The 23,084-nt window shown below is 44.9% G+C and overlaps 2 long non-coding RNA genes and 1 pseudogene across 4 annotated transcripts; 2 read left to right on the forward strand and 1 right to left on the reverse strand.

The window, feature by feature from the left end:
• The first annotated feature begins 11,996 nt into the window (after positions 1-11,996).
• On the forward strand, positions 11,997-14,210 carry LOC119271122. The gene is made up of 3 exons (XR_005134425.1): positions 11,997-12,213; positions 12,285-12,409; positions 13,450-14,210. It is a non-coding gene; the product is annotated as an uncharacterized LOC119271122 (long non-coding RNA).
• A 145-nt stretch (positions 14,211-14,355) lies between these two features.
• Positions 14,356-20,039, forward strand: LOC119266907. 3 transcript variants are annotated; one of them, XR_005132195.1, is made up of 4 exons: positions 14,356-14,806; positions 14,888-14,957; positions 16,143-16,354; positions 19,679-20,039. It is a non-coding gene; the product is annotated as an uncharacterized LOC119266907 (long non-coding RNA). The 3 variants fall into 3 exon arrangements; XR_005132193.1 differs by lacking the exon at positions 19,679-20,039 and having other exon boundaries at positions 14,366-14,806; positions 16,143-16,584; XR_005132194.1 differs by lacking the exon at positions 16,143-16,354 and having other exon boundaries at positions 14,367-14,806.
• On the reverse strand, positions 17,164-19,215 carry LOC119266906 (annotated as a pseudogene).
• Positions 20,040-23,084: the final 3,045 nt, after the last annotated feature.

Raw genomic sequence — 23,084 nt, forward strand, 5'->3', positions numbered from 1 at the left:
ATAAAAATAGAATTTTTTTTCTATTTATTTTTTATTTATACTTACAACTAAATACTTATAGTTTTTTAGTGATTTCTTTTTGAGTTTAGGTCACAAAAATTATAAACTTTCTGTTAGTGCCATTAGTTTTAAAATTTTGAATAGTTTAAATTTGAATTTTATAAAATTAGTGTGAATCACTAGTTTATGAATAAATTTACTATAAAAATAGAATTTTTTTTCTTCTTTGCTATTTATTTTTTATTTATACATACAATTAAATACTTATAGTTTGATTTTAGGTCACAAAAATTATATTCTTTTTGCTATTGAAGAATATTATAGTTTTATTTTAGTTGATCATAACATAATATTTTAATTGATTGTTTTTATTTTCATAAAAGTTTTGTAGTTCATTCTGTTTGCTATTAATTCATTATTTGAGCTAAATGACTCTGAAATTGGAAAGCATTTCAAAATGAACTCTGAAAAGGTTAAAAGTTGGCATGGTATCATAATTTCACCCACATAGCATGTGCATGTATAAAACAGACAATGGTAGCATGTTCATCTGTTACAAATTTGGCATGGTATCATCATAATAGTTGCGGGGGAAAGTCTTCACTTTTTCTTTGCTTGTGTCATTTGCTTATTGCGTCGTAACCATGGATAATATTCATTGTTTATCAGGATGCTTGGGTCAGCCTTGACATTGAAGGGAGGAATTTCATGAAACTTTTCATAATCTTCAGACATGTCTGTCTTGCCGTCCACTCCCAGGACGTCCCTTTTTCCTGAAAGAACTATGTGGCGCTTTGGCTCATCGTATGATGTATTCGCTTCCTTATCTTTTCTTTTTCTCGGTTTGGTAGACATGTCCTTCACATAGATAACCTGTGCCACATCATTGGCTAGGACGAACGGTTCGTCAGTGTACCCAAGATTTTTCAGATCCAGTGTTGTCATTCCGTACTGTGGGTCTACCTGTACCACGCCGCCTAACAGATTGACCCATTTGCACTTAAACAAAGGGACCTTAAAATCAGGTCCGTAGTCAAGTTCCCATATGTCCACTATATAACCATAATATGTGTCCTTTCCGCTCTCGGTTGCTGCATCAAAGCCGACACCGCTGTTTTGGTTGGTGCTCTTTTGATCTTGGGCGATCGTGTAAAATGTATTCCCATTTATCTCATATCCTTTGTAAGGCAATACAGTCAAAGATGGTCCCCTGGACAACAAGTACAACTCATCACAAACAGTGTTGTCACCTCTGAGACGTGTTTCCAACCAACTGCTGAAAGTCCTGATGTGTTCACATGTAATCCAGTCGTCGCACTGCTCCGGGTGTTTGGAGCGCAGACTGTTCTTGTGTTCATCGACATACGGGGTCACCAAGGTAGAGTTCTGTAGAACTGTGTAGTGTGCTTGAGACCAAGAATATCCGTCCTTGCATATTATTGAGTCTCTTCCAAGAGTGCCTTTTCCAGTCAGTCTCCCCTCATACCGCGATTTAGGGAGACCTATCTTGTTAAGGCCAGGAATGAAGTCAACACAAAACCCGATAACATCCTCTGTTTGATGGCCCATGGAGATGCTTCCTTCTGGCCAAGAGCGGTTACGGACATATTTCTTTAGGACTCCCATGAACCTCTCAAAGGGGAACATATTGTGTAGAAATACGGGCCCCGGGATAACAATCTCGTCGACTAGATGAACTAGGACGTGCGTCATGATATTGAAGAAGGATGGTGGGAACACCAGCTCGAAACTGACAAGACATTGCGCCACATCACTCCTTAGCCTTGGTACGATTTCTGGATCGATCACCTTCTGAGAGATTGCATTGAGGAATGCATATAGCTTCACAATGGCTAATCGGACGTTTTCCGATAGAAGCCCCCTCAATGCAACCGGAAGCAGTTGCGTCATAATCACGTGGCAGTCATGAGACTTTAGGTTCTGAAACTTTTTCTCTGGCATATTTATTATTCCCTTTATATTCGACGAGAAGCCAGTCGTGACCTTCATACTGAGCAGGGATTCAAAGAAGATTTATTTCTCTTCTTTCGTAAGAGCGTAGCTGGCAGGACCTTTATAGTGCTTCGGAGGCATGCCGTCTTTTTCGTGCAAACGTTGCAGGTCCTCTCGTGCCTCAGGTGTATCTTTTGTCTTCCCATACACGCCCAAGAAGCCTAGCAGGTTCACGCAAAGGTTCTTCGTCATGTGCATCACGTCGATTGAGGAGCGGACCTCTAGGTCTTTCCAGTAGGGTAGGTCCCAAAATATAGATTTCTTCTTCCACATGGGTGCGTGTCCCTCAGCGTCATTCGGAACAGCTAGTCCACCGGGACCCTTTCCAAAGATTACGTAGTGTAAATCATTGACCATAGCAAGCACGTGATCACCGGTGCGCATAGCGGGCTTCTTCCGGTGATCTGCCTCGCCTTTGAAATGCTTGCCTTTCTTTCGACATTGGTGGTTGGTCGGAAGAAATCGACGATGGCCCAGGTACACATTCTTCCTGCATTTGTCCAGGTATATACTTTCAGTGTCATCTAAACAGTGCATGTATGCGTGGCATCCTTTGTTTGTCTGTCCTGAAAGATTACTGAGAGCGGGCCAATCGTTGATGGTCACGAACAACAACGCCTTAAGGTTAAATTCCTCCTGTCTGTGCTCATCCCACGTACGTACACCGTTTCCATTCCACAGCTGTAAAAGTTCTTCAACTAATGGCCTTAGGTACACATCAATTTCGTTGCCGGGTTGCTTAGGGCCTTGGATGAGAACTGGCATCATAATGAACTTCCGCTTCATACACATCCAAGGAAGAAGGTTATACATACATAGAGTCACGGGCCAGGTGTTGTGATTGCTGCTTTGCTCCCCTAAAGGATTAATGCCATCCGCGCTTAAAGCAAACCATACATTCCTTGGGTCCTTTGCAAACTCATCCCAGTACTTTCTCTCGATTTTTCTCCACTGCGACCCGTCAGCGGGTGCTCTCAACTTCCCATCTTTCTTTCGGTTCTCACTGTGCCATCACATCAACTTGGCATGCTCTTCATTTATGAACAGACGTTTCAACCGTGGTATTATAGGAGCATACCACATCACCTTCGCAGGAACCCTCTTCCTGAGGGGCTCGCCGTCAACATCACCAGGGTCATCTCGTCTGATCTTATACCGCAACGCACCGCATACCGGGCATGCATTCAGATCCTTGTATGCACCGCGGTAGAGGATGCAGTCATTAGGGCATGCATGTATCTTCTCCACCTCCAATCCTAGAGGGCATACGACCTTCTTTGTTGTGTATGTACTGTCGGGCAATTCGTTATCCTTTAGACGCTTCTTCTTCAATATTTTCAGTAGCTTCTCAAATCCTTTGTCAGCCACAGCATTCTCTACCTTCCACTGCAGCAATTCCAGTACGGTACCGAGCTTTGTGTTGCCATCTTCGCAATTGGGGTATAACCCTTTTTTGTGATCCTCTAACATGCGATTGAACTTCAGCTTCTCCTTTTGACTAATGCATTGCGTCCTTGCATCGACAATGACCCGGCGGAGATCATCATCATCGGGCACATCGTCTGGTTCCTCTTGATCTTCAGCAGCTTCACCCGTGGCAGCATCATTGGGCACATCGTCTGGTTCCTCTTGATCTTCACCAGCTCCCCCCGTTGCAGCATCACCGTATTCAGGGGGCACATAGTTGTCATCGTACTTCTTCGCCGTCTTCCATCATAACCCCTATTTCTCCGTGCCTCGTCCAAACATTATAGTGTGGCATGAAACCCTTGTAAAGCAGGTGGGAGTGAAGGATTTTCCGGTTAGAGTAAGACCTCGTATTCCCACATTCAGTGCATGGACAACACATAAAACCATTCTTCTTGTTTGCCTCAGCCGCATCGAGAAACTCATGCACGCCCTTAATGTACTCGCGGGTGTGTCTGTCACCGTACATCCATTGCCGGTTCATCTGCGTGCATTATATATAATTAAGTGTCCAAATTAATAGAAGTTCATCATCACATTAAAACCAAAGTGCATACATAGTTCTCATCTAACAACATATAGCTCTCCAGAGCATCTAATTAATTAAACCATACATTGAAACTATGTAAAACATTTCAATGCGAAAACAAATGCGATCATAATCGCAACCAAGGTAACAATTGATCCAACGGCATAATGATACCAAGCCTCGGTATGAATGGCATATTTTCTAATCTTTCTAATCTTCAAGCGCATTGCATCCATCTTGATCTTGTGATCATCGACGACATCCGCAACATGCAACTCCAATATCATCTTCTCCTCCTCAATTTTTTTTTATTTTTTCCTTCAACAAATTGTTTTCTTCTTCAACTAAATTTAACCTCTCGACAATAGGGTCGGTTGGCATTTCCGAGTCACATACATCCTAGATACATAAAATCTATGTCACATTGGTCGGCATAATTTTCATAAACAATAAATGAACCAATAGTTATAAAGATAATATACATACCAAATCCGAATCATAGACAGGACGAGGGCCGACAGGGGCGGATACCGAAACCATCGCACTATATAAGATGCAATAATAAATGTAAGAAAATAATACAAGTATCTATCTAAACATACAAGTAAGAATATTTTTCCTTTCAGAAAGAAGATAAGAACAAGAGGCTCACCACGGTGGTGTCGGTGATGAGATCGGCGCGGGTGATCGACGGCGGTGAAGACGGGGATGGGGCGTGACGGACCGCTAAATCTAGACAAATCTCGAGGAAAATGGAGCTTGGAGGTCGAGCTTCAAGAGGAGAAAGCTTAAGTAGTGTGGCTCGAGCATTCCATCGAACACCTCATGTGCATAGGAGGTGATCTAGAGCACCACAAAGCCCTCTCCCCCTCGGCCAGAAAAAACAGAGCACTGTGCTCTGCTCTTGCGCGAGGGGGTATATATAGGCACCTCATTGGTCCCGGTTGATGACATGAACCGGGACTAAAGGGAAGCCTTTGGTCCCGGTTCAAGCCACCAACCGGGACCAATGGTGGTGGGCCAGGAGCGAGGCCCATTGGTCCCGGTTCGTCCCACCAACCGGGACCAAAAGGTCCAGATGAACCGGGACCAATGGCCCACGTGGCCCGGCCGGCCCCCTGGGCTCACGAACCGGGACCAATGCCTACATTGGTCCCGGTTCTAGACTGGACCGGGACTAATGGGCTGAGCCGGCCTGGACCATAGCCCTATTTTCTACTAGTGATGGTTGGCCGCGGCCATCGCCGCGCCCGCCGCCTCTGCCGTTTCCAGGCAGCAGCTGCTGCCGCTGCCGGCGCCTCCGTAGCCCAGCACCGGGCTGACTACAACCGCGCCGGCGGGTGTGCCAATTCAGCAAGTGCGGTACCCGCCCTCGCCGTCCCAGCTTCCGGCCTGGTTGGCCGGGACGTCACCGCCGCCAGTCTACACCATGGCCGCGGACCAGCAGGCGCCCTCCCTGCCGTATGACGGGCCCTCCGGCTCCACAGGTTTCCACACTAGCTTCGACGGGCCATCGCTTTCCTGCGGACCACCTGTGCACAACGGACCAACGCCATCTTCTTCGCTGCTCCATATCGTCGAGCCATACACTCACGCGGTCATGCTCAGACACAGGCAAGGCTTTTGCATCTTTCAACAAAAGAAAAGAAAAAGCTTTAGACCCGGCCTGTGATGTATGAACTCTTAATGTGGCTGTCATTAAGAGCCTATAGAATAAATTAAGTTCTTTTTTTTGTGATGTATGAACTCTTAATTTATATACTAACGAATAAATTAAGTTCTGCTGTAGAGCAAGAAGGTTTGTAATGTTAAAACATTTTGTATGTAAAATTAACTCAAGAGAAGCGGCTTTAGATTGTACTAATTTAGAAAGATTCAACATACAAATCTTTTACTCATTTCACTTGGCACGTGATACAATGGACAAATCTTTCACTCCAGATAAGCGGTTCATATTTTCATTGTCCTATTATTCTATTTTTAGTTTTAAATTCATGAATATTTTTAAAAACTTGTGAACATTTTGAATTAATTTAAATAATTTGAATTTATGAAGTTTTATAAGTAGAAAAATATTTTTAACTCGTGGACATTTTTAAATTTGAATAAACTGACCGAAATAAAAAAAAACCAGCTAGAAAAATCGCTGAAATAGAAACAGAGCTTTTTTAGTGCTTTTTTAGGCATATTTTTTTGAGGTGTTTATGAGGGATACATAGAAAGAGAGCTTCTTTTGAGGGGTATAGAAAGAGAGCTTTTTTATCAGGGGTTGTGACATTCCATGGGCTGCATAGATCGGGCCATATACGCCCGCATGAGGCAGGGGCCTGCGCTCAAGAAAAGAATAACTAAAAGGACAAGTACCTGCCCTCGAGTTTAGGGTTTCACGCCTCTGGCGGCGCCGCCCATCGCCGTCTAGAGTTTCCGTCCATCTACCGCCGGTGTGTTCCCGCTCGAGCCCGCCCTGGTGCTGGCGAACGGAGGGAGAGGACAGGCTAGCTGTTTGGCCTGACTTGGCGAGCTGTTTCGAGGGTAAACCCTAGATGGCGGCCGAAGCAGGATCGTCCTCCGCAGGTTGGTCGGGGAAGAAGCTGGAGGAGATGCTGCAGCACTTGGACCTCAAGGATGATGAACTTGATGATGTGATCGTGGGAGAGGAGGAAACAAAGAAGTACGCAGCCGATGCGCGTTGGCTGGCGATCGGGAAGGTTAACACGACCCGACAGTTCAACTCATCATCGATGTTTGAGACCATGAAATCCATCTGGGGATTAGCACAAGTGCCAAAGTACAGAGAAGCGGGTGAGAACCTTTACATCTTTCAGATGTTCTGCTTGGGAGATTGGAAGAAGGTTGTTCATGGAGGACCCTGGTTATTCAGGGGGATGGGTATGCTCATTGAGGATTATGACGGAAAGCAAGATCCAGCATCTTTCGTCTTCGATGGCTTGTATGTATGGGCGCAGATCCACAATATTCCAGAATTGTATCGCAAGATCGAGGTAGTTGATCAACTAGCATGGCGGATCAGCCGGGTTAAGGAAACACAACTTTCACCTAGACTTTACTATGAGGGTGACTATGTACGGGTCCGTGCTAGGGTTCTGGTCAATAAACCCCTTACAAGGGTGACTCCGTTGAGTGTGGCAGGTGAAGGCAGGAAATTCCTCCCTGTCAAGTATGAAAAGATACCCTATTTTTGCCAAGTCTGCGGTCTCATGGGTCACAACCATGAGGAGTGTGGAGATGGAGTTTGGGAGGTGAAGGACAAGCAATGGGGTGGCTGGATGCTGGCGTAGCGAAGGAAGATACCCCAGGAGCAGCCAGGTGGCCGAGCTCCTCGAGGAGGCTGCTTTGGGGGCCGAGGCAGAGGAAGATCAGGCTGGGGTGCTGCACCAACCCGCCAAACATCTCAAGTGCGTAAACGCTCATCTCAGGAGGCGGGTCTCTCGGATGCAGAAGAGGGAGAAGAAGATGTTACCAGCCCCTTGAAGCCGATCGACACCAAGGGGAAAGATCAAGGTGAGCCATTAGGGGCCCGTAGAAATCTGATTTCAACCTGTCTGATACACAGGGCCAAGACCAGCAACCAAAGGTACCTGACGCGGGCATGACAAGTCTGGGGGACAAGAATCAGTCTTTGGTGATTGTCCCTCCACTACCCCCACAGTACGTATCTCCCAGAGAATCCAAGAAGGCAAAGACAACAACCTCACCCAAGAAGCAGAACACAAACAAGATGGCATCAGTGGTGGGCTCCGACTCGGAGTGCCGCCAGGCCCAATAAAAATCTTGAGCTGGAACTGCCACGGGATAGGCGATCCCGCGACAGTTCGTGAACTCCGCGACCTCGTGGAGATTAGTTCGCCATCTATCTTATGTTTAGTTGAAACTCAGTTGCAGAAGAGTCGTGTGGAAGGTCTTCGGACATCTTTAGGTTTTGATTTCAATTTTGGAGTAGGGAGTAGTGGTCGCAGTGGCGGCCTTTGTATCTTTTGGAAGAACTCTTTGGATGTTGAAATAAAAAATTATTCCGAGTATCATGTTGACACCTGGGTTAAGGAACCCGGGAGGGAGCAATGAAGGATGACATGTTTTTATGGGGAAGCGACGAGAAGTCTGTGCTACAAGACATGGAATACTATGAAAGGCCTGAGGGGGGAGAGCACCCTCCCGTGGATGTGTATAGGCGACTTTAATGAGATTCTGCGGCCTGAAGAGCAACATGGTCCCAATGAACGCGACAGCTCTCAGATCGAAGCCTTCCGGGAAGCAGTCGATGTGTGTGGTCTAGCGGACTTGGGCTACCGCGGCCTCGACTGGACCTGGGAGAAGAAGGTAGCCGGGGGACATTATTGTCGTGTTCGGTTGGATAGAGCTTTGGCATCACCTTGCTGGTCTACTCTTTTCCCGTTCGCCTCAGTTGAGCACCTTACCGCAGCAAAATCTGATCATTGCCCGATCCTCCTGGAGACTGACCAGAATGCTGCATGTGTGCGGGCAAAACAGAAACAATTTCGCTATGAGTGCATGTGGGAGCGGGACACACGTTTCGAAGACATGCTCACCGAGGCATGGAATTCAACGGGAAGAGCGCAAACAGTCACAGAATTGTCAGACAAGTTGTCGGTGTTAGCCGACAGGCTGCAAAGCTGGGGGAAAACCACTTTCGGTGTAGTCCGGGCCGAGCTCCGCTGTCTACGCAAGCAATTAGAGGAGCTGCGTTCACTTCCTAATCGCACGGGACCGTCGGATGAAGAGGAGCGGGTGGAAACCCGCATGATAGAACTCTGTCTGAGGGAAGAGATTATGTGGCGCCAGAGGGCGCGAATTCAGTGGCTTGCGGAAGGAGACAGCAACACAAAAATTTTCCATCGCAAGGCGAGCGCTCGCAAGGCCAAGAACCGCATTGTTGAGCTGCAACGGCCGGACGGCTCTACCTGTACGGATGAGCATGAGATGTCGGACATGGCCACATCCTTTTACAGCAACTTGTATGCCTCAGAGAACACGGTGGGCATTGAGGAAGTGCTTTCGCACATACCCTCAAGAGTGGACGCTTCCATGAACGCTTCACTAAATGCACAGTATAGCAATGCTGAGGTAAAAACTGCTCTATTCCAGATGTTCCCAACCAAGGCCCCTGGGCCTGACGGTTTCCCTGCACACTTTTTCCAACGACACTGGGAGTTGTGTGGTGATGAGGTTACTGCTATGGTGCTTCGAGTTCTTAATGGAGAGGATTCCCCGGAGGAGATCAACAAAACGTTCATTGTTTTAATTCCCAAGATTGCTAGTCCAAAAAAATTAGCACAGTTTCGACCGATAAGCCTCTGCAATGTGATTTACAAGGCATTGGCAAACCGGCTCAAGCTTATTCTCCTCCATATCATCTCCGAAGAACAGTCAGCATTTGTACCAGGACGTCTTATTACGGACAACTTCATTTCAGCCTATGAGTGTCTCCACTATATGAAAACAAGGAAGCTAAAGGGTAACAGGTACTGTGCCTTAAAACTTGATATAATGAAGGCTTATGACAGGCTCGAATGGAATTATTTGGAGAGGGTTATGCTCAAATTGGGCATCAGCCCACATTTCACACAAACAGTCATGAGGTGTGTCACATCTGTCTCTTTTTCGGTTATCTTCAACGGAGGCAAACAGGAGGAGTTCATGCCCTCCCGAGGCCTCAGACAGGGCTGCCCTATATCTCCATATCTATTTCTTTTAGCTGCTGAAGGGCTCTCTTGCCTCCTGAAATCCACAAACCCTGATGAGATTGTGAATGGAATCACGGTGGCGGCTGGTGCACCACAGGTAAATCACTTGCTTTTTGCAGCTGACAGTCTCTTATTCTTAAATGCTACACCGGAGATGGCAAACAGAGTGGATACCCTTCTTCAAAAATACTGCGCGGCATCAGGGCAGCGTGTTAACAAGGAGAAATCCTCCATATTTTTTAGTAAGGGCTGTTCTGAATCCTCAAGGCAAGAGATAAAACAACTTCTTCAAGTTCAAAATGAAAAGCTTTCCGAAAAATATCTTGGACTTCCTGCCGATGTGGGCAGAGCCAAGGAGGGATCTTTCAAATATTTGAAGGACAGGATTTGGAAGCAAGTACAAGGCTGGATGGAGAAAGCACTTTCTGTGGGAGGAAAGGAGGTGCTCATCAAGTCTGTGGCTCAAGCAATTCCCACATATTCCATGGCCTGTTTCAAGCTTCCGAGAGGCTTGTGCCACCACATCAACGGCATCTTGCGGAAGTTTTGGTGGGGATCTAAAAATGGCGAGAGGAAAACTGCCTGGGTCTCCTGGGAAGTCATGACATAGCCGAAATTCATGGGGGCCATGGGATTCCGTGACATTGAGCTTTTTAACCTAGCCCTGCTTGCGAGGCAAGCGTGGCGTCTCCTCCAGGAACCAAATTCCCTGAGCGCTCGAATTCTCAAGGCTGTTTATTATCCCGCCTCGTCAATCCTTGAAGTTGAGCTAGGCAGGAACCCGTCACAAGTTTGGCACTCCTTGATAGAAGGACGAGACACACTACAATTGGGGCTCGTGAAATGTATTGGCTCTAGCGAGGACACCAACATTTGGGTGGACAATTGGATACCACGAGATTTTAAGCTCCGATCGGTGTGCCCGAAGACGTCTAACCCTCCACAGATGGTGTCAGAACTCATCAACCCTGTCACCCTTTCATGGGATGTCGATGTGCTTGAAACATACTTCTATACAATGGACAAGGAAGCGATCCTCAATATCCCTCTCAGCTCTCGAGTCCGCGACGACTTCTGGGCGTGGCATTATGAGGGCAAGGGCGTTTTCATGGTAAGGTCGGCCTACAAGCTCTTATCCTCTACAAAACAGCAACGTACAGACTGGCTCGAACACAATGAGGAGCACTCGCACGTCGATGCTGATCGCCGGTCTTGGGCCAGACTCTGGGGTGCTGCAGTGCCCTCGAAAGTACGGGTTTTCGCCTGGAGGTTGGCCAAGAGTTCGATCCCTACCGGGGATGTCCGAAAACACCGAAGTATGGCTGATTCTGCTGAGTGTGCGATTTGTCACGCGGCGGTCGATACATGGCGCCATTCCCTCTTTGATTGCCGCATGGCCCGATGTGTTTGGGCCCTCTCCGATGAGGACCTGACGGAAACAATAATATCAAACAAGGAGAAGGACGGCAAGCTTTTGGATGCTTTGGTTGGTTGATACCCTACCTTCGGCTGATCTAGCACGTGTATTGGTTACAATGTGGGCCATATGGTGGGCGAGGTGCAGAGCCATCCATGACAACTAGTACCAGAGCCCACTGAGTACCCATACTTTCATCTACAAGTTTCTAGCAGAGCTCGAGATGTTGCCAGACAAGAAAGTACACCCCAAGGGCCTACATGTAACTTCCAGGGACCTGCATGTGAATTCCAGGGACCTGCATGTGACTAGAGATGGCCATGGGGGTCCGCCTTCGGCTGCGTGGCTCCCGCCGGAGCATCATGATGTCAAGATGAATTTTGATGGCAGCTTTTCGAAGATCAGAGATCGGGCAGCAGCAGCAGTGATATGCAGGGATAAACGCGGCAACTTTCTAGGTGCCTCGGCCATCATCCACGAAGGCCGCCTTGATCCAACGATTATCGAAGCACAGGCCTGTTGCGAGGCCCTCTCCCTCGCCTCTGATTTGCAGGTCTTTTCTTTGTGTGTGGCCTCGGACTGCTTGGAAGTAGTGATGAATATTCAAGAGGAAGTTCCCTGCCGATATTTCTCCATCCTACAAGACATCAAGTACCAGAGGAGTCAATTCCACGATGTAAAGTTTCTTCATGAGAGTAGGAAGCACAACGGTGAAGCACATGCCTTAGCAAAGGCAGCTGCTTCCCTTAGCCCCGGGCGTCATGTGTGGCTTGGCATTTTGCCCGATATTATCTGTATTCCCATGTGTTTGAACTGTTAATAAAGGATGCAGTTGCTCAAAAAAAAAAGAATAACTTTTGTCTCAAAAAGAATTAACCTTTCTCCTCCAGCCATTGCCGGCGGCGCCCCCATCCGCGGCGAAGTCGCCGGTGAAGTTGGTCATCTGGCCGCAGGGCATTTCTGTCGCCATATCTGGCGCCCAGTACCACGTATTTCTACCGCGCTCCATCAGCAGCCGCGCCGCCCCTAATCGCCGGCCTCCAGCGAGGGGAACCGCGTTGGAGGTAAACTCCCTTATCAATTACTCACTCGGGCAGAAATTCGATGATGAAACACTCACGCATGGGTTCTTCAGTAGGGACAAGCATGGCAGGTCAAGGATAAGGTTTGGGATGAACCACATGAAGCGTCAGGCAGGTCAATATAACCTCTATATTGCAATTTACGCGATGATTTGGTGCAACGGCATTGCATTATATGGTGAGCCGAAAACCAAATGGGATTAAACATGGCATAGCTGATGTACTGATGTCTATATGTCTTCCTGATGTAGTGATCTCTGTATGTCTTGGTATAGTTGGACATTTTCATGGCTTGGGTTCATCCGTTGGCGGGTGGTGCAGAGGAAAAACCAATCATTAGGAGGCATCATTATAGTTGACAAGCTTCCTTACCGATTCTAGTTTTTGCCCCGTGATTATTTTGTCTCGAAGCTTATTTTGGTTATCAACCCATGGACCGTCATCCGAGCTCCACCTACTCAGCATTTCCAACACAACCGTGCGACAGCCGTAAACATCTGACTTGAAAGATATTGTTCCGAAGTTCAGAAATTATTATACTCCATCCGTCTCCAAATAAGTGTCGTTGATGTAGTACAAAGTCGTACTAATTTTGTACTAAATCAGCGACACTTATTTTGGGACGGAGGGAGTAGCATTTAAATATTTTCTGAGCACGACAAGTTAAACAGTTGAAAGCCATATTTTCCATCTTTTGAGGAAGCCGAGCCATCTTTTTAGACATAAGAACAGGATGCATATCACTACCTCCTCTGCCCTCTGGTCATTGTGCAGTTTTTCATTCAAAAAATTCTGAATTTCAGCAGTCCCCACAAAATGAGTCATTTTTCTAGACAGAGGTTTCACTATTGGAGAACTGTGTGCAAAGTCCATTTTTTTGCCCTCTTCTGGATTTTTTCTGTTATGTCTGTATGATGGCCGCTCCATATAAAACTGGAGTATTACATAGGAACTGTGAAGGAACAAAGAGAGCTTAGAGATGATTAAAGGAACTCCCTGCCTTTCCAAACTTAGTGGATTATTGTTAGTACAAAAAGCACTTGTTGATACTAAACATTTGGTGTTTATTAGTGTCTCGAAGTCCCAATTTGCTTTCATACGGTGCATCTCTCTGCTTTCTCCACACATGTTGAAAATTTCAAGTACAATTACTAGAAACAGATTTGCAATGGGAGAAACTGGACAAAACAATAAAATTGACTTATTCGTCTGTTGTAGAGGCTCAGAAGCTGCTTGGAATCAGCTCAAGACCAAGACGTCTTTACTGACGAAAATGTCTTATTCACAATGATGGTTCTGCGGTTCCCGTGCAACAGAGAAGGATGGCCAGAGCCTTGTTATCTTGGGTTCTCTGGCCAATATGTAAAGAATGCAAACTAGGCATCTTAGTATCTCTGGAGTACTGGAGCAGCAACCTTGAGTTAACAGTTGATTAGGTCCTTGAAGTGCCTCCCTCGCTGGTAAATACGGTTACAGGGCTGGGATAGTGTTAGGTTTAGAAGAACCTCATGGGGGAAAGCCCAGGAAATATGGATCAAGATCGAAGATCTGTGTGGCACTGTGACCTTAATCGATGAAAATGATATTTGTGTGTAGCTACTGGACAGATCTGGGCAATTTACAGTTAGGTTATGAACTTTGCAAGCTAAATTTTAATCTGAGTTCCTCCTCCAACTCACATCTTTGCAAGCTAAGAATCTGAATTCTTTGTATTGAAAATGTAGCAAAATCCTTTCACAGTCAGTGGAAGGAAGAATAAACACCTCATCAATTATCAACACTTTTTGGTTATCTGGGATGTTTAAGAAAGAGCAAAAATTTATCAATGAGTGTACATTTTACAGTTTTCTTGTAACGGCTTACAATAGGTTTGAGCTACCTTTTCTCCTTTTGAGGAAATCAAGCTGTACCTAATGTCATAAAAACCAAGTTTGACATGCTGCAGAACATAAAGGCACTTGCGGTAACTAACATATACCAACTGATCGGTTTTTGTTAGTTAGTCCCTTGGACTGCCCATTTACTTCTCTGCTTTATTGGAGCAATGAGAATTTTACAACATGTTAGTAATTTTCAATTTCAACCATGATTACTCAAACCAGATTTGCGCTACAGGTGGAGCTCAAGAGCAATACACGTGGAGCTCAACGGAAGCAAATGAGCTCAAAGGAACATTTTAAAATTATTGAACATTTTTCAGCTGGAATACATTAAAATCAGAGAAACAGCCGAAATAAAAACAGAGCTGAAGAGCTACACAAAAAAATCTGGGTGCGACAATCCGTGGGCTGCATACTTGGCTGGGCTGTCCATGCCCGCACGAGCCAGGGGCCTTCCTCCTCCGACGCTCAAAGAAAAAAAAAAGGGAAACATTTCTCCACCAACCGTTGCCGGCGGCAGCCCTATCCGCGGCGAAGTCGCCGGTGAAGTGGGCCGTCTGGCTGCAGGGCATTGCCTCCCATTCCTTGTGCCCAGTGCCACATCTTTCCACCGCGCCCCATCCAGCAGCCGCGCCGTCCCTAGTCGCTGCCTTCTTCGGTTTGACCCCCTCAGTCCTCGTCGCTCGTCGGTGGAGGTAATTAGCCAACTCCCGTGTTAATTACTTTCTCAGGCAGCAATTCGAAGATAAAAGACTCACACATGGGTTCTTCGGTAGGGAGAAGCATGGCAGGTCAAGGATGAGGACGGTGATGAACCACGCGAACACCAGGCGCAGGCGGTTCAATGTAAGCAGCAGCCTCTCCGTTGCAAATTATTCAATGATTTGGTGCAAAGCCATTACATTATATGGTCAGTGGAAAACCAAATGGGATTATGGTCAGTAGCATAACTGATGTAGTGATGTAGTATATGGCTAGCTAATTAACAGTCCAAGAGTAACCGAGTACAGTGTAGTTGGACATTTTCATGGCTTGGGTTCATCGGCTGGCCCAGAAACAGAGCTGATTGCCTACCAGTCATTGTTAGACTTGGCAAATTTACTCACTGATTCCAGTTCTTGTCCAGTTATTAACTTTTTCTCACAAAGCTCATTTTGCCTATCAAACCATGGGCCATCATCTGAGTTCCTCCTCCTGCTCACCATCCCAACACAAGCATATGCCCTGCTGTTATTAACATCTGACTTGTAGTATAGTTTTCCGAAGTTCAGAAAAATATTTTTGTTCTGGTGAGGCATTGCACTGTTACTGTAGCTGCAGTCAGTGTGATTGTGATGATTCCCCACAAAAAATAAGAAATGTGATTGTGATGATGCTTTCATCCCTAGCACACAGAACAAACCTTGAATATTTAGATTGAAATTATAGAAAAACCATCTAGCTGCCAACAGAACAAAAAAATGCTTCCTTTGTTTACATTTAGCAAATTCCTATTTATATAGCCTTTAAAAATTTCTGAGTACGACTGGTTGAACAATTGAATGCCATATTTTCCATCTTCTGAGGAAACCGAGCAATCTTTTTAGACACAGGAACTTCATAGACATCACTACCTCCTCTGCCCTCTGGTCACCATTGTATACCAAATATCTCATTGTGCAGATTTTTTTTTCTTCAAAAAACTCTGAATTTCAGCAGTCCCCACAAAACAGCCATTTTTCTGAAACAGAAGTTCTACTATTGCAGAAGTGTGTGTAAAGTACATTTTTTCCCCTCTTCTCAAAAGAAGAAATTTTGTTATATCTGAATGATGGCCACTCCATATGAAACTGGAGTACTACATAGGATCTCTGAAGCAACAAAGAGAGCTTAGAGATCAATAAAGGAACTTCCTGCCTTCCCAAACCTAGTAGATCATTGTAAGGACAAAATTTTAAACATGCTATTAATTTTAAGTACAATAACTAGAAACAGATTTCCATTGGAAGAAACTGGACAGAACAATGAAATTTAGTTATTCATATGTTGCAGAGGCTCAGAGGCTGCTTGGAATCTGCTCAAGACCTGGATGTATTTACTAACCAAAATGTCTTATTCACCATGGCTCTGATTCCTGTTCAACAGAGAAGGATGGCCAGAGCCTCACTATCTTGGGTTCTCTGGTCAATATCTAAAGAATGCGGTCTAGGCATCTTAATATCTCTGCAGCACTAAAGCAACAACATCGACTTCACATTGATCAGGTCCTTGAAGTGCCTCCCTCGTGGCGAATACAATTACAGGGCTGGGATAGTGTTAGGGTTAGAAGAACCTTCTGGGGGGAGCCCAGGAAATATGGATCAATATCCAGGATCTGTGTGACACTGAATTGATGAAAATGATATATGGGTGTATTTACTGGACAAATCTAGGAAATTTACAGCTAATTTCTTACATTTGCAAGCTGAGTCTCAATCTGAGTTGCTCTTCAATATGAGCTCCTATTCACAATTTAACTAAATATCTGAAATCTTTGGATTGAACATGTAGCAAAATCCTCCCAGTCATTGGAAACAAGAAAAAATACATATCTCATCTATTATCAACACTCTAGGTTATCTGGAGTGTTAAAAAGGGCAAACAATATCAATACATGTAGCATTTTACAGTTTTCTCAAAACGGCTTAGAATAGGTTTGAGCCATCTTTTATCGTTTTGAGGAAATCAAGCCGTACCTAGCGTCATAAAAAGGCAGTGGAAATGCTGCAGAACATAAAGGAACTTGTAGTAACTAACATACCAACTGATTGATGTCAATTAGTTAGTCCCTCAGATTGCCAATTTGCTTTTACTCTGCATTTCTCTGCTTTATTGGAGATATGAGAAGTTTAAAACTTGTTATTAATTTCAACCATGATAGCTCAAAGCAGATTTGTGTTACAAGGAAAACCTGAACAAAACAATACAAATAAGTTCATCTGATTGTAATAATTTGAGAAAATACAGCAGTCCATAGCTTTGTTTTACATAAGAGAATCCCCTACTTACAATCTAATTGGCTACCTTGTCAGGATTGTCTCGTTTCACCTACGGCCTGATACATCTGAGGCTAGAGGTGGAGCTGAAGACCTCACATTTCCAGCACTACCAAAATTTGCTGAATTCACAACAAAGTTATGATCTATGTTGATGTCTATATTCATGGCACCTTCCAATACTTTTACTACCTCAGACATTTTAGGCCTTCTTTTGCAATCAATCTGCAAGCACCACATTGCAAGCATCATCATCTGAATTACATCTTGCTTGTGTGCTTGCATGTCGGTGCTGTTATTGTCAATCAAATCTACCAACCGATCACTCTTCACCTTTTCCTCCAATAGGGTAATGAGATGAATGCTCTCCTCTGACCGGGAAGTGTCAAGGTTCTTTCTTCCACTCATGATTTCCATGACCACAACGCCAAAGCTATAGACATCTGCCTTTTCCGTGATCTGTGATGTCAACCATTCAGGAGCTAAATACCCAGGTGTGCCTCTCATTCTAGTAACCACTTGGCTCATATCCCTGTCAATGAGCTTGCATAGTCCAAAATCAGAAAGTTTAGCATTGAAGTTGTCATCTAAGAGGATGTTTTGTGGTTTGACATCCAAATGAGCAATTCGTTTTGTGCACTCCTCGTGAAGATACGTGAGGCCCTTAGCTATATGAGTGATAATCTTGCACCGTGTGCTCCAATGTAGAGGAGGAGCATCATTGTCATGTCAGACAATAGATCCATCTGTCCAAGGATCCTTTGGGCATGTACTCATATACCAAGAGCCTATGGGATTTCTCTGCACAGAAGCCAATCAATCTCACCAGGTTAATGTGATGAATGCTGCCAATTGTCTGAACCTCTGCCGAAAATTCTGTTTTGCCTTGACCAGATCGATCCAAACGTTTTACCGCAATCCTTTCATCAGCAAATTGACCCTTGAAAACAGACCCAAATCCTCCTTCCCCGAGCTTGTCTTTGAACTGCTCGGTTGCTGCTTTTAGCTGTTGAAATGTGAACCTCATTGGTGTTCCTTGTAGCTCCCCAAACTCTTCCTCTTGTTCCATCCCATGCTGCCATTGTGTTCTTCGTTTACGTATGAAGAAACTGACGAGGAACAAGATGGTGAGGAAAATGAAGCCACCTACCGGAGCTAGAATTGCGACAACTCTTCTTACAGAGGGGGGGGTTTGGTTTCATGCTTGTTGGCCCAATAGCTGCAGGCAGAGTACTTGGGGTCGGTGGTGTTACCTCGGCCGGGGGCGCGGGCAGGGGACTGTCAGCTGTAGGTGACAGTGCATTAATCTGGGGACTTTCAGCTGTAGGCGTCAGTGCTTGATTAATCTGGGGACTTTGAGTTGTAGGCGATAGTGTGTGATTAATCAGGGGACAGAAAACGACCTGGTAGTTGGTCCCCGACGGGCAATTGAAAGTTCTGGTGGAACCATCGTCGGGGTAGCTGTAGGCATCTGGGCACATCCGCTTAAAGAATTTCGAGTAATTTGTGGGGCTGCTTATTGTGCTTCCATTCAAGCAGTATATGTCCTGCTTGAACACTGTGCACGCGTTGTTACAACCCCCCGGAGCCTTCAGGTCGCCTGGGCACTGCGATGTGATGTTGGCTGCGCAGCGCAGCCCCTTGCCGCACCCTGACCTTCCCCGAACCAGCACCGGCAGTAACTCCATGGGCACATTGAAGCCGTCGAGGAGGGAGATGTCGAAGAAGTCATTCGTTTGGTCTTGGCCAAGCGTGAATTCGCCCAGCGTGTTGGGCGGTTGACCATTCCCCTTACAAACGAGCAAGCCGCCGCAACCGCCAGTTTGGCATGACCCTATGCCTTCGCCATGGAATGAACAGTCTGTGCGTGCCCAGATGCGCCCGCCCATGGTGCCAGCGGGAACGTCCAGCAGCCACGTCTCCCCCGGATCGAGCTTCACGCCACCTCCAACTGGAATAGCGGCTGGCCACACGGTGTAGGAGCATCGGTTGATGATACTGAATATGGTGGCCTCGCTGGTGGCAGCGAGGAGAAGGAGAGGTAGGAGACAGAGAGCCGAAGAGGTACTCGCCGGTGCCATTTGTTGTTTTTTCTGCTTGCTCCCGTTAACTTGAATCAGAGTCTGAGTTTCCTAGCGCTATTGCAAACTTGAGTCAGAGTCTGAGTGACAGCTAACAGGATGGAAGAGTGGTAGGGGATTGCAAAGTTGAATCAGAGTCAAAGTTGACCGCATCTGTGTGTTGAATAATTCAACGGTCAGCATAAAAACAGCCTAACATACTATGTAGTGATGACTGTTTGATAGGACCAGACTTGCTTGTTTGCTTGTTTAGTCCCTTGCAAATTGTACCTGTACTGAGTCTTACCCCAAAAAGAAGGAATCTGTATATGAGCATAATGTATTGTTTGATTAATTTTGTTGCCTAACAAAATTCTTTAAGCTGATGTAGACTGAGATTTTGTTTTATGTTTGCCTTTCGTGAAATCGTTAGATTGCACATCTTAATTTGTTCATTTCTGATCTGCTGTCATGATTTTTTTTTTCGCTACAGTCAGACCCAGAATCTTGAGTCAGCAACCATCTTGGTGGTTGGGGGCAAGCTGAAGTTGACAGCGGATGTCAGCTGCCTGGAAGCAGCTGGAGGTCTCCTTCACTACTCTCTGGTTTGCGTGCAAACGAGAGTGGCGAAAACCTTGTGATCTTTGCGAAAATCTCTGTTGATTGGTAGCTTTCTTTTAACACATTTTGTGGCGCCCGATCCTAAGGTTGCATGACTTGTTTGGTTGCGCTGTTGGTAGAATTGAATCTCGCAGCTGGTATTAGCTGATTGTAATTCAATTTCCGAGTACTGGTATGTACTACTACTACCTAGTCTCTTACAAATTAATTGAAGTTCTAGTTCTGTTCATTTTTTAGCCTGGTACTACTGTCAAGAGGGGAAAACCATCATGCATGGTTTATTTTGGAATTATTAGTAAACAGTAAGCATTGCATTAACCTTACCATCCATAGGTCAAACGGATGCATATATGGAAACCACGTTCGGGCCATGCTTTTGTGTTTATTCAAAAGAAACATGCTGACTTTGCCAGCCCAAATGCCAAAAAATTATAGAGCAATTTCTTAGCAAATCTGTTAAATCTGACCAAATGGAATTTTCCGTCACGTCCGCACTATCTCCTGCTGTCAATCTCAAGGAAAACAGAAGCACTGGTGGATCCTGAACACACTAGATTTGACGATGGCAACATGATGTTTAAACTTTAAACCTCAGCTGAGAACAAGAATAAACAGAAATATAAGTTTAGGTGATATATGCTTGGGCCTGAAGCTCGTGGCTAACTAGAAGAGCTGCCAAGCACAACCATACAAGCCAAGCAAGGTATGACCCAATCTGACTTGAAATAATACTTGGGGAAGCTGAAAATCCCTGAATAGGATTAGGTATTCAAAAGCATCTTGCTACATTGTATAGTTGGCTAGATAAAGGCACATGATGCGGAGCATCCTACGGTCATCCCAATGGACCGACCATCGTCTCAAGAAGTGCCAAGAGGGCCTATGACTAGAGCTAGAGCTAGAGCTCTCGAGACCGAGGTGACTTCTCTCCTTAGTGATATTGCATATCATCACACATGAACATAATGATCTACAGAGAGAGAGAGAGAGAGAGAGAGAGAGAGAGAGAGAGAGAGAGAGTTTATATATATATATATCTACCTATTTACAGAATTGCTCTTTGCTTTATTTATATCTTTGAACAAGATGCTTTCGAGATTACAAGTCTTCTATCGATCTTCCATTTCCTTTCCTTTGCATCTTCGTTTGGTTATTGTTTGCCTCTTATGCATTCTCAAAAATTCTCCAAAAAGATTGCATTTGTTTTTTCGTTTGCTTTCTTGTCTTTAGAACCATTATACCTACCTACCATGACTAAGTCATTCAAAGTAAGCTTTCATTGTTGCCCCGGTTGTTCTTTTTTGCTGCCTAAGATTTTGAAGGAGGAAAATGTGTAGTTTTCTGTTCCCCTAGTAATGGCTTCAATGAAAATAAAAATAAAATATATTAAAAGAAAGTTGAGTTTAAATTTAGAGACCTGGAATTGAATTGTTTTCACGAACTTGTGATGGTGCGGAAAACCATAATAACAATGCAAATGGACATCATCATAAGGAGCAATGAAAAATAAAGTTCCAATTCACTAAGGTTTGAGCACCAAAAACCAAAATGTTGGATTGAATCTTTTGGGATCACTGAGATCAGGATGCATGTCGAGTATAATTTTTGGAGATGCCCGTAGTGACATTGGGATGACTCTATGGATAATACGTTAGAATGATAATTATAACGGTCATGAGGTGATTGTTTAGTCTAATTTTTAGGGCTGTCTGAAGTGACATTGGGGCTGCCCTATTTTTTTTCAAAACGGAGGCAAAGATTGCCTCATCTATTAATTAAGCATAAGAGAATTGCCCAATTAATTACGGAAAATCGGGCAAAAACCAGAACAACAAGGGCCGAGCCCACTCCCATAGACTGAAACACACAGGGCAAAGCCCACCCTCCCCGACGACATGTCGACCTGCGGACAAACAACGCAGCTCCGATTCTGACGGAGAACTCAGAAGAACGAAACCAGGCACGGCTGGCGCCACGGAAGATCGCTGAAAGGAGAGAGGTGCGCCTATCCATACCTACATTATCTCATCCTGCTTTGATCCGACAAAAAAGGAACTTGGGAGCAGTGGTGGAGCGTGAAACAAAATTTAGGGGTGGCCAAATAAGTGTGTGACAAAGATAAGGCTATGGTGATCAGAGACGTCGGGGAATTAGTAGAGCAATTAGCAGAAAAATAAGCTTATTTGGCAAAAGTTTCTGTAGGAAGGGGTGATCAAGGCCCGAGTTCGTCCGCTGACACTTCGCCAGTGCTTGGGAGTGATTCTTTGTTGCACTTTTTAAGGGTACAAACATATGTTTTAATTATGTTAATGATATTGCGATTCGGCAGTAGTGAATGTATGAACCCTCGACTTTGTTTCCAAGCATTAATACATCATTTTATTACTCACTTTTACTACTCCTATTTACCTTGTTGTCCTATTTTATTTTGAAAATGCGAAAAAATGTTATCATTCAAATTATCAATCGGTTCGTCGAAGTAGTGCATGTATACAATTAACAATTGTATTGGGTGTGTTTGGGGACACAAGAGATGACTTGTATTTGATTGCAGGGTTGTTGAGAGGGGTCACTTTCAACCTACACCTCACCCGGATTGACATATCTCAGGTCTCCATTTGAGAGAAAATTGATGGTGTCCTACAATCCTTTGCGCTGGAGGCCCAATAGTCTACAAGAATATACGTGCATAGTAGATATCATGGATCCGACAAACGGGTCACGCATAATGAACCAAGCCCACCCCTACTAGATGGCTCATGAACCAAGCCCACCCCTACTAGATGGCTCATATCGGTTCTTGCTATTACAGGTAGTTTCCTTGAGGCATAAGTTCGAAGCAATGAGGAACTTGAGCAGAAGTCGACTAGGCTAGAACCAAAGTTCGTGAATGTCGATGATTCATTGCATGACGATGATGGCGGTGAAGTTGCAGCGGTGATAGTCCGAGATGAGAAAGGACATATTTTTAGCTGAAAAGGACATTTTTTGCAGCACAATGTAATTAAGTACATTCAGCACGCTTCTGATGTTACGATGATGAGACAGGGGCTATGTGGGATGGATTGGTTCTTGCAAATATTTTGGGATTCCACGTGGAGGCTGAATCAAACTCCCTTGATGATATCAATTTTTGCACAAGGCAAAACACAATGGCGGGATGCGGCTACAACAATCTTTTGCTGAATTTTTTGATACGACAACAATAATTGGGAAGGTCAAATTTAAATATTGTCTTTGTGCTGCTAATACCGTTGCACATTATCTAGCTAATTTTT

The sequence above is a fragment of the Triticum dicoccoides genome, chromosome 3A (assembly GCF_002162155.2).
Source record: "Triticum dicoccoides isolate Atlit2015 ecotype Zavitan chromosome 3A, WEW_v2.0, whole genome shotgun sequence".
In the NCBI taxonomy this organism is placed as follows: domain Eukaryota; kingdom Viridiplantae; phylum Streptophyta; class Magnoliopsida; order Poales; family Poaceae; genus Triticum; species Triticum dicoccoides.